Source organism: Moschus berezovskii, chromosome 16 (assembly GCF_049115385.1).
Source record: "Moschus berezovskii isolate FMDL1 chromosome 16, NW_MosBer_1.0, whole genome shotgun sequence".
Lineage (NCBI taxonomy): Eukaryota > Metazoa > Chordata > Mammalia > Artiodactyla > Moschidae > Moschus > Moschus berezovskii.
Genome location: NC_142475.1, coordinates 19156334 through 19168360, shown reverse-complemented (window position 1 = coordinate 19168360; position 12027 = coordinate 19156334). Strand labels below are relative to the sequence as shown.

The 12027-nt window shown below is 40.6% G+C and overlaps 1 protein-coding gene across 5 annotated transcripts in view; it reads left to right on the top strand.

Moving 5' to 3' along the window:
- Positions 1 to 12027, top strand: part of NCALD (neurocalcin delta) — a 481050-nt gene that overhangs the window by 305316 nt on the left and 163707 nt on the right. For 2 of the 5 annotated variants that reach the window (XM_088844702.1, XM_088844703.1), the window contains one exon: positions 10013 to 10112. The exons of the other annotated variants lie outside the window; for them this stretch is intronic. The gene's annotated coding sequence lies outside the window, so the exon portion shown is untranslated. The remainder of the gene's footprint in view (positions 1 to 10012; positions 10113 to 12027) is intronic. 5 annotated transcript variants of the gene reach the window in all.

Below are 12027 nucleotides of genomic sequence, written 5' to 3'. Positions count from 1 at the left end.
TTGAATAGCTCTGCCCTAGATGATAAGCTCTGCAAGACAGGGCCCATGTCTGCTTTCTTCATCATTGTTATCCTAGCACCTGGCATCGCCATCACATGGTAAGCATACTTATCCCACATAGAAGTATCATATTACAGATAAAAGTACCAAAGTAGCTTGAATCAGATCTTGATCACTTTTTAACATTTACAGGAAGATCATGTCTAACCTGTATCAATAAGAAATATCAGACTGAAAGTAGAAATGATTGAGAATATCAGACTGTTTTCTTTTAAACATACATTCTCTTTAGTATAAAACTGAAATGGAACACCCAACCTGCTAGTGCTGGTATAACATTTAAGAATGGAGCTCACTTAATGATTTCATTTTCTTTCCCTAAATAGTTGGAAAAACTCACTGTATTCAACTTAATTTAAGTGAAATAAATGGAGATGAAATCTGAAACACTTCGCCTGTTAAATAACAGTGTTGAAAAACTAAGAGAAATGTATTTCTTGTAGGAAAAAAACCCACAAAAAGAAAAGTATGTTTGAAATCAAAATGGCCCCTCAAGGGGATACTAAATAGTCCAAAATTTTAGTTTTGAAAATGAGAATCACATGGAGTTAGTTTAACATCTACCACTGTAATTTTCTACTGGGGAAAACACCTGGCATATGAGTCATATTTTCAAAATTTAAAATTTAAGAGATATAGTATACTTGACAATGTTGTTTTTGCACATAGATTTCTAGCTTTTAGTAGTTCAAGAGTATCTTTCTGAAGTGGTAAGTAGCTGTAATTGAATGTTCATATTTTTCATTGACTATTTCATTGTATTAAAACTGACAGTCAAGAAAAACAAGAACACTTACTATATGTTTTCCCCACCCTTATTAGCCACTGAGTTTTCCTTGGAATGTATATTATTTCTGGGAAACATGTGGCATATGACCAGAGCCATAATTAGTAACAATTTGATGTTATAGGAATTCAGATTTTGGCAGTTTCTAACTTTTTGAAATACAAAAGCAGTGAATACAGATCCTAAGGGTGCATTCTGGAGTCAGCTTTTCCCTCCTTTACAAACTGTGATATTGTTTTGAAGACTCACAAACACTTTTATAGTTCTGCCCTAGACCCAGAAGGTGCCAAAAGGAGGTGCTGTTCTAAGCACTTTACACACATCAACTTATCTAATCATTGCAATAACAGGGAAGAAAACAATGGCATGAAGATATTAATTTGCCAAAATCACTTCCATGAGAAATTGTGTAGTTGAGATTCACCTCAGGGAGTCTGGCTCCAGATTCTGTGCTCTGACTTTCATAGAGTGGTATCTTGCGCTGCATTGCTTCTATAAGTAGAGATTGCATTGGTAGAATCCTGCTGAAGAATTTATTTTCTTGCTGACTATCTCTGGGAAATGCTAGATGACTATTAATGATGGGTAACTTGGAATTCTGGGTAACCAAGGAATCCTGGGTGACCAAGGAATGCTGGGTAACTGGGGGAAAGGGGTGCAAAGCCCTTAGTTATCTGCTTACTCTGAGCAACTTTCTAGCATCTGAAAACCAAAGAATTGTCATCAATACAAAGTCAGGGACTGTCCTACAGAGTCTGTCATTCTCACATAGGATCCCTAAAAGCAGTGTTATCTTTGAATCAGAGGGATGAATATTTGTAGTAATCACTTCTCTTTTGTGTTGGAAGCCATGGCTGCTGAGGCTAATTATTCACAGAAGTAAGGCATCCCATGTTACTAACTGAGGACTGAACCTGAGACATTGCTTAGCAACAGGCATCGTAGTATTTACTCTTTTGAGCAGGAGCAGCAAAAGCAACTGGTATGTCTTATCAATGTCCTGGCAGGTATTCTTATTTTCCTTTCCAACTAACACTGCTTGTATCCTTTGTCCTGGTATCAGCAAAGTTATTAGACTGTGGCTTGGTGGGGCTTGATTTAGGTAGATTTGCTTATGTACAGCGGAGAAGGCAATGGCAAGCCACTCCAGTACTCTTGCCTAGAAAATCCCATGGATGGAGGAGCCTGGTGGGCTGCAGTCCCTGGGGTCGCTAAGGGTCGGACACGACTGTGACTTCACTTTCACTTTTCACTTCACACATTGGAGAAGGAAATGGAAACCCACTCCAGTGTTCTTGCCTGGAGAATCCCAGGGACGGGGGACCCTGGTGGGCTTCTGTCTATGGGGTCACACAGAGTTGGACGCGACTGAAGTGACTTAGCAGCAGCAGCAGCAGCTTATGTACAGAGTACTTAAGTGAAGTACAGCTTTCAACCCTGAAAGCTGGCGTTAAACCAATAGAACCAAAAAGAAATTAGGCTGCAGGTCAGAAAAAGTAACAAAAGATTCCTACAACTCTGATGTTCTGAGTGCTCAGTCTCTCAGTCGTGTCCAACTCTTTTGTGACCCCATGGATTCCAGGCTCCTTTGTCCATGGGATTTTCCAGGCAAGACTACTAGAGTAAGTTGCCATTTCCTACTCCAGGTTAATGTTCTGTATAAGGCTTCTAATTTTCACTCCTGTCAAGTATGTGACGGTAAGTGATATCACTCCCATAAGATGCAGGAACTTGCTAAAATAGTCTTCTGACTTATTGTTTTGTTGGCCTTGATCTTCCAGGCACTGACAGAATCCATGACTAAAAGGGAACATAATCCATGTTTCCTCCTAATAAAAATGTAATGCTTTCACTAATAACAGTGCCAGCACTCCCCTGTCATTTACCCAAGGCCTCCTTTCATCTTCAGATTAAGAGTAGCTGTACATCTGAGAATCCTGGCATTCTTCTATCTTCTTTCTCTGCCCCCAAAGTCATCCTAGCTTGGTATCTTAAATTACGGTGTTCTGACTTAACTTCTGCTCTGATGATGAGCAAGAAATTCTAAGGATTGAGATCATCTTAAAGGAAAGACTCTCTAAAGTGGCTTGAACAGTTGTGGGAGGAAAGAGGAGCTAATGTTCCTACATGAAGACAGCGTGGAAATAGTCAGTTCACCCCTGGATCAGAGGCAGCTGTTCATCCCACAGCGCGTAGATGTTCCACTTGGATTGTCATCCATTGATTAATGACTGTTTGGTCCCAAGATAGATGGAGAAGTTTGGAATTCGAGTGAGCATATTGTTCAGTTCTTTGTCCCTCTTGGGGAAGGGTCCTGAAATGTGTAATTTTTCCTCTTGTTTCAGTTTGCAGGGCTTTCCACATGCATGGCTTTGCTTTTGTTATGTTATGTCCTAGAATCACTAATTAATTATGGACCCAGTTCCTTCTGTGCACTTGGCTAATTGGATGTCTTGAAAATTGCTCCATGCTGGCTTAAATAATGACGAGAGAATTAAAAGGCTGAGAGGTGCTGGGAAAGATAGAGAGACCATGACCATTGGAAATTCAACAAGTATCACAGCTGATATCTGTTACTCCAGTGAACAGGGGAGACAGAGCACTGGGACCACGGGGCTATAAAAAGTATACACAATGAAGCGATGAAAGGGGACGGGGTCAGCAAGAGCATCCATTGTTGAGAAAAACATTTTTGTGGATGGAAATCCTGTCTGAAGATTGTACGGTCTGGGCGGCTCTAGTCAGTTAATACGTCCTGTTGGGCAAGTAGAAGGGAGAGTGTTCCCTGAGAACAGGGAAAGAGCCAGGACTTCGGAGTCCAGCATCCTGACATCTGTGTCTGGACTCTGCCATTTGCTAGCTGTGGGATTTGGAGCAAATGACTTTACTTCTCTAAGCATCCAACTCTTCATCTGTGAAGTGAAAAATAATGGTACTTGTCTCAGAATTGTGGTGAGGAGTAAGTGGGAGCAAATTGGTTAGTGTCTGGACCACTTCCTGGCACACAGCAAACTCTCAGTAGTGGCTCGCCATTACTGTCATGCAGTTATGTTCTCAACATAATGATTTAATAATAGTAAAAATATCAATAACAGGTAAGGTGCTTAGCCTGGCACAGCTCAGGAAGGGTTGGCTTTAAAATGCATTATAGGAGAATCATTATTCCCATTCTGTCTTTTCCACTCTCCTTCTGGCCAGTTTGGTTTTCCCTCTTACCCACCGTGCCCACCTCACCCCCACCTCACTCCTCCTCTTAGGGAAGAAGAGGAATTTTAAAAACTGGATGAGAAAAGTACAGCTGTTCAGCTGTGGCCTTTGGTTATTGGAAAGGAGGCCCCCAGACCACAGCTGGCCAAAAAACCCCAGGAAACCATTCCCAAAGTGCATTCTATTAGCCTGTGCTGCTCCTTATGTCATTTAGACATACGTGATTTGCAGTTTCAGATTCCACATTTTTCTTCCCCATTAGAATAGAAGTCTTCAAGATGGCAAGGATTTTTGTCTCTTTTGCTCACTGCTATTTCTCTAATGTTTTGTTTGGTGTTATTTCTCTAGTATTTAGAACTATGCCATGCACATGTATGTGTCCAGTGAATATTTGTTGGAGGGAGGAGGGAAGGAAGGAAGGAAAGAAGGAAGGACAGATTAATTTCACCCAGCAGAGCTTGAGGCCAACAACAAAATGTCTTAGAAAGGAGATCTCCTGGCTAGTCTAGTCTAATGGGTTGACAGAGAAGGCCTGTAGGTGTTCAAGTCAACAAATCTTTAGTGAACATCTACTCTGTTCCTGGCACTGCACCAGGTGGTAGGGATACAACAAGTAAGATACTGACTTTGCCACCAATGACAGAGGTCTAGGAGGGATCCAGGCAGTCTTAAATGTGATGTAACTGAGGCACCTTTTGGAGGAAAGTGGGTAATTTGTGTATTATCAGTATATCCAGGGTAAAAACAGTACAACTTGATAGGTGCTGTATTAGTTTCCTAGAGCTTCCATAACAAAGTATCACAAACTGGCAGCTTAAAACAACAGAGAATTATTCTGTCACTGTTCTGGAGGCTAGAGGTTTGCAATCAAGGTGTTGTCAGGGCCATATTCCCCCCAGAGGATCTAGAGAAGAAGCCTGCCCTGTTTCTTCCAACTTCTGGGAGCCCAGGCACCAGGTGTTGGTTCGTGGCAGCATAACTTGAATCTCTAGCTCTGTCTTCGTGTGGCAATCTTCCTTTTGGGGTCTCTGTCTTCTCTTAGAGGGACTCCCATCGTGTTGGATTAAGAATCCATCCTGCTCCGATCTGACTTCATCTTAACTAATTAAATCTCCAGCTACCCTATTGTCAAATCAGGTCACTCTGAGATACTGAGGATTAAGACTTCAACATATCTTTTTGAGAAGACACAGTGCTGACAAGGATTTTATTTATTCTCACTAGGGTTTTAGACCCAAGGTAGGGGCTTTAAGGTGACCCTGGGTGTCAGCATTAGGCGAGTTGATTCAAAGTCACTGAGTCAAATCTGAGGGTATCAGTAAATCTTGTATTTATACTGATATATAAATAGATAGATATATATGTATGTATATCTACACAGATATGTTCCTATATGCAGATGTGTATGTATGTATATCACACATATACATATACTCATATACATATTTATATACACATGCAGATAAATAGATACAGAAATTAATATTGTTATGTGTGTATTGATGGGTTCATGTACATACACATATTTTCTAGCTCTATCTACTGAACGAGTCTAGAAGCAATGATGCCCAGTAACAAGGAACACACCCAGCTCCCACATCTTGGTTTCTAAATACCATTCTCCAATCAGACACCAAGGCTCTTTGGAGGAATGGCTGATTTTAGAGCTGAGGCAGGGAAAAATACAAGATGAATTCGGGGTACCCTGTAGTGCTAGAATGTTTAAAAGTGCTTTTTTTTTTTATTTTTAAGGATAAGTTCAGTTCAGTCTCTCAGTCATGTCCAACTCTTTGCGACCCCATGAATCACATGGGGACGCCAGGCCTCCCTATCCATCACCAACTCCCGGAGTTCACTCAAACTCATGTCCATCCAGTCGGTGATGCGATCCAGCCATCTCATCCTCTGTCGTCCCCTTCTCCTCCCACCCCCAATCCCTCCCAGCATCAGAGTCTTTTCCAATGAGTCACCTCTTCGCATGAGGTGGTCAAAGTATCGGAGTTTCCGCTTTAGCATCACTCCTTCCAATGAACACCCAGGGTTGATCTCCTTTAGAATGGACTGGTTGGATCTCCTTGGAGTACAAGGGACTCTCAAGAGTCTTCTCCAGCACCACAGGTCAAAAGCATCAATTCTTCGGTGCTCAGCTTTCTTCACAGTCCAACTCTCACATCCAAATATGACCACAGGAAAAACCATAGCCTTGACTAGACAGAACTTTGTTGGCAAAGTAATGTCTCTGCTTTTTAATATGCTATCTAGGTTGGTCATAACTTTCCTTCCAAGGAGTAAGCATCTTTTAATTTTTAAGGATAGAGCATGTCAAAGGATACAGGAGTCAACCTGAAACCTCCCTGTAGCAAAAGCTGGATTAATTTAAGAAAAAGAAGAAAAGTAGAAATTCCCTGATTGTCCAGTGGTTAGGATTCTGAGGTTCCACTGCAGGGAGCACAGTTCGATCCCTGGTTAGGAACTAAGATCCTGCAAGCTGCATGACATGGATGAAAAAAGAAAAGAAAGAAAGAAAGATAATGACAGTATTAGTATAGGTTATGGCCAAAAGAATGAAATATGCCCACGTGTCTATATGGGTATAAAGAAATGATAAAATAAATAAATAGAAGCCAATCTTTCTTACAGAAGAATTCAAACTACACATGTAGAAGATATGAGGGCAAAAAAAAAAGATTTATCCTTAGAACACCCATGCAGACAAGTTGCTGCAGACAAGATCCACTGATGAATCCTAAGATTAATGGGCAAATCTTTAGGAGAAAAAGGATGTTTGCATAGCCTCAGAGTCTTTCTCCCAAAAGGTTTACTGATTACTGTGGTAGTTTTCATCTAATGTCACAGATTGTTTGACAGTTCTCCATCCAGGAGGTGGAGCTTAATTTTCTTTGGGTTTACACTGGACTTAGTGACATATTTCTAAGATGTAGCATATGAAAGAATTTTCCAGTGGTAAACTTCACAGATATTACTTATGCACGGGGTCCAGATGAATGTCACTGTTGATAAGCAATAGCATCTAATCCTTGAAATAAAGGGCACTTTACCTTGGTGGTGTCCTTCCTCCAGTTCCCTAAACCTAATCATGAGAAAATACCAGACAAACTCAAACTGACAGAAAGTACGTAACACCTGACCTCTTCTAAAGTGTTAAAGTCGTGAAAAACAAGGATGAGTCCAGAAACTGTCACAGATGGGAGGAGACTAAGGAGCCATGGTGACAGATGCTCTGTGGTATCCTCGGTGACATCCTGGAATAGCAACAGCAAAATCATGGGAAAACGGGGGAAATCCAAACAAAGCCTGTAACTTACTTAATAGTATTGTGCCGGTGTTGCTTTCTTAGTTTTGATAAATATGCCATGGCGATAAAAGGTGTTGGAAATAGGAGAAGCTGGGAAATTCTCTGTACTACCTTTGCAGCTTTTTTGTATGTCTAAAATTATTCAAAAATAAAAAGTTGAAAAAAGAAGGCTCTAAGAGGAGTGTCCCATAGCAATAATATTAGATTGTTGCAGGGACTGTTCTCTGAGTGCTTACATCACTTACTCTGGCTGTATGGTCTAGATGAGATGCAGCTATCAGCTTCCCCTTCGGGCTGAACCCCACAAAGTCCTCACACTGCCCTGAAGTCCTGACAGTGTCTCCCTTCCAATATTCATGTTATCCCTCTGATTTTATCTCCTTCTACTCTCTTAAATATTGTTGTTGTTGTGTTAGTCATTAAGTTGTGTCCGACTCTTTACGACACCATGAACTGTAGCCTGCCAGGCTCTGTCCATGGGACTTCCCACACAAGAATACTGGAATGGGTTTCCCTTTCCTTCTCCAGGGGATCTTCCCAACCCAGGGATCGAATCCGTGTCTTCTGCATTGAAGACAGATTCTTTACCAGAGCCACCAGGGAAGCCCTCTGTTAACTATAGCTAGATATAATTAGGAATAGATAAGCCTTCTGGGGCATTGAAAAGACTCCTCTAGCAGAAGTAATGTAGTAGAAAGATTTAGAATGAGTAAACTTTGGGGTTTGAGTTCTAATTCTGCTGCTCTTCACTGGGGAGATATGGGCCAAGTCATGTGATTTTTTGGCTTTTAAGCCTCTAAACGGAAAGAGTTGAGCCAGAATGCTTCTAATTGTAAATTCAATGGCAATGTTATCTTTGGTTACAGAAGGATATGAATTTGATTTATCCATTCAGAAAAAATTTTGCATAGTTTGGTCCCTAGTGTGAAATTGTGAATCCTTGCCTGGGTAACAGCTGTGTTCCCACTCTCTGCCCCAAGCTCAGGGCTTTGCAAGGAAGAAGGAAGCGTATCCAGAAGCTGACCTCATGCCCCATTCTCTCTGGTTACAAGTCATTTTCATCAAAGGGTGCTTCTCATGCTTTAATCATTCATGTTCTATCTTCATGATTTTTATTATATCCATATACACTACTATTTTTTACTTAATATTTTTTTAACCACTTTATATTTTAACTTACGATTGCTTACATTTTAACTTGCATTCACAGTAATAGCTGTGAAATTGCAGACTTGATATACCATCTATATTTTTTCTAATGTACATTTCATAATTACATAATACAAATCCACCATAACTAGGCACTATCCCAAATGCTCTCTACACTTTGGGAAACCCCTCCATGAAGTGAAGGGAAGAGCCCTAGAGATCTTAGTGCCATCTGTGACCTTCTTCCCAAGATCTTAGAACTTGGGAGGATTTAAAAAGCTTTTCCAATCAGTGAGAATATCGGGGATCCCATTCTAGGACACTGGAGACTCCTCATTTTATTTTGGTTTGGAATGGAATATAGGAGTGACTAAGCCTTTCCTTTAAGGGAAAAGCCCAAAAGGAGGTGGAAGGAGGGAAAAACAGGTATTTTTTTGGTTTAAAAAATAGAAGTCAATGGCAAAAGAAAGGGCTGGAGAGAAAGCAATTAACTGGAGTAAGACAAAGTAGCAGGGAAACAAGGGGGTAGTGAGGGAAAACTCTGGAGGGAAAAGCGGCTGCTCAAAGAGTAGTTGTTGTATAGTTGCTAAGTCATGTCCAACTCTTTGCAACCCCATGGACTGCAGCTTTCCAGGCTTCCCTGTCCTTCACTATCTCCTGGAGTTTGCTCAGATTCATGTTCATTGAGTTGGTGATACCATCCAACCGTCTCATTCTCTGTTTCCCTCTTCTCCTTTGCCTTCATCAGGGTCTTTTTCAATGGGTCAACTTTTCGCATCAGGTGGCCAAAGGACTGGAGCTTCAGATTCAATACTTCAAAGAGGCAGAGTGTAAAATGAAAGATGAGAGACTTTGTAGAGGTCCTGACATCTTTCATCCCTTTTAACTTTTAGACTTTCATTCATGGTGTGAGAACCGATTAGATACACCAGAGGGCCAGCTTGAAGGGCCAGAGGGATCATATTGTCCAAGAAACTTCCTGATAATGAAATCATGCTCTGTACAGTTTAGTTTCTCCTTGACATACGACCTTGGCATAAGAGATAGATTTAATATTGTCAGATAGAAGGGGTTAGCAAAGAGTCTAGATTTTCCCTAGCATCCTTTCATACTTCAGAAAGAAAGGAGAGGACCTTAGCCTGTATCACAATACAGATCTGATTGATTCAAACCCACACATCTGGAAGGGTTAGATAGATTTAGAGTAAATTTTTTTTTTTTTAATTCCAGAGAATCAAAATATCTCTGTTTGGGAACATCTTCCCTGGCACATAGCTGAAGTAAGTGTCTGCAGATGGTCATAGCCCTGATGGCCGGAGGCATAGTACTGGGGTACAGCATGCATCAGACTGGACTCCAGTAGAAGCTGAGGATCCTTGTACCACAGAATCTTAATTGAGGATGGGGCTGGGGGTCAGGGGTATGTTAGGAGCCAAGTCAGCTGCCCAAGGGCCAATTAGGAAAAATTTCCATGTTATTTTGTGTCTTTCCAGATTTTTCTGTTTTAGAATTGTGCTGTCTGAAAGGGAGTGCTGATATGGTTTCCATCCTTTCCAAAAGAGGACAGGAACTGAGAGACTCTGAGAAGACCAGGTATGGTCTAGACATCCAAAAGAACAGATACGGTTAAAAGACAAGACACACTTTGTCAAGCTATGCCAAGAATGCTGCTGATTACCCCTTCCATAGATGAATTTAGGAAAAACCCCCAAATGAAATTGCACTCAAAACACACAACATACAGTCTCATATACTGTCCTTCTAAAATATCAAGTGGGATATTTATAATAAGGTTTCGGTTTCTTTCCAGACTTGGGAGACCATTCATCCAAAATTACATTTTCAGGTCAACTTCTGCCAGATATATTAATACTTATGATAATGTATGACAACTTTTTTCCCTTCATTTTTCTTTTCTTTTTTTTGCTCAGAATATTGTCCTTTGAAGGTCCCCTTGTCTCTTTCCCTACTTATTTTCTCTTCTCTGTTTTATAGTGGGTTCTCTTTAGAGATAGACCCATGGATATCATCTTACTTCTCCAGGACTTTCACCTCCAAAAAATGGAAAAAAGAGAGGACATTTTTGTATATACCTTGACATTTCAGAATTTTCAATACTATGTCAATGTTTGGACCAAGTCAAACCTTCCTCATGGGCTTCCCTGATAGCTCAGTTGGTAAAGAATCTGCCTGCCATGCAGGAGACACCGGTTGGATTCCTGGGTCAGGAAGATCTCCTGGAGAAGGGATAGATTACCCACTCCAGTATTCTTGGGCTTCCCTGGTGGTTCAGCTGGTAAAGAATCCACCTGCAATGCAGGATACCTGGGTTTGATCCCTGGGTTGGGAAGATCCCCTTGAGAAGGGAAAGGCTACCCACTCCAGTATTCTGGCCTGGAAAATTCCGTGGACTGTATAGTCCATGGGGTTACAAAGAGTTGGACACAACTGAGCAACTCTCACTTCACAAACCTTCCTCAGCAACAGCTATGGTGAATTGGCTTCTTCCAGAAGAACATTCAGCCTGTGGCGTGGGCCTCTGAGTTCCTGTGCATCTGACAGCTTAGCTCACTGCCCTTGGCTAGCTCTTGGAATGATTCAAGCAAAATAACAGCTTAGATTATTGGACTAGAAAACTAAAAGCAGATTCTTTCATGTGATTTTGATTCTTGTTTGTTTCGTATGAACTTTATGTGAACAAAGTGACTTGTGGTGATTATATATACAATCAAGTCAAAACTTAAGAGAATCCCCTAAGATAAAATAGAAACTGTGGGGAAATGTTTATTTTATTAGGTATTTGTTTTGCCCATCCTCCAAACACTCATTTCTAGCACTTATTTCTGGTTGGGAAAAGAGTTATTGTTCTGTAGCTCTAAACCACTGTAGCAATCACATTTTTGATAGGGAAATTTTTTTTGAGTGTGTGGATTGAGGGGAGTTGTAAGAGTCTACATTGAACACATCAGAACATTAATTTAGTCCTCCCTGCTTTTCATGGATTAGCATTATGCCCATGCCAAGGGCCTGGTGTATCTTCTGTTTTTAATTTCCTCAATTTTTCAACTGTAGAATAATGTATCAAAGTGTCTTATTTCCTGGGAACAGAAAACACAAGTAAATATTTGAGAAATTTGATACAGGGAAATTTGGTTTGAAGCTTGTCAGAAAGATGCATGAAATCAAGCCCCAATAAAATACCATTCTTCCTTGCATCTGGTTTATTATGATTTGATGAAATTCTTCTTTGTAGCCCACTCCCAAATAATTTTATGATTAATACATAAGTGGATGGATTACGTAAACACTGTTGTGCTAACAATACCTGGCATTTTGGCTCCTACTGAACAGATGAGACACATAAAACTTAGATTGCATTTATAGACTTTGGTTTAAGTCTTTTATGGAAGCAATATCTTTTGACTCTATATTATTATAAATTAATATTTGAGGCTGCCTGAGACAGAGTACAGATGGAAGCCTTAGCCTGCAGCCCTTCATCTTCTAA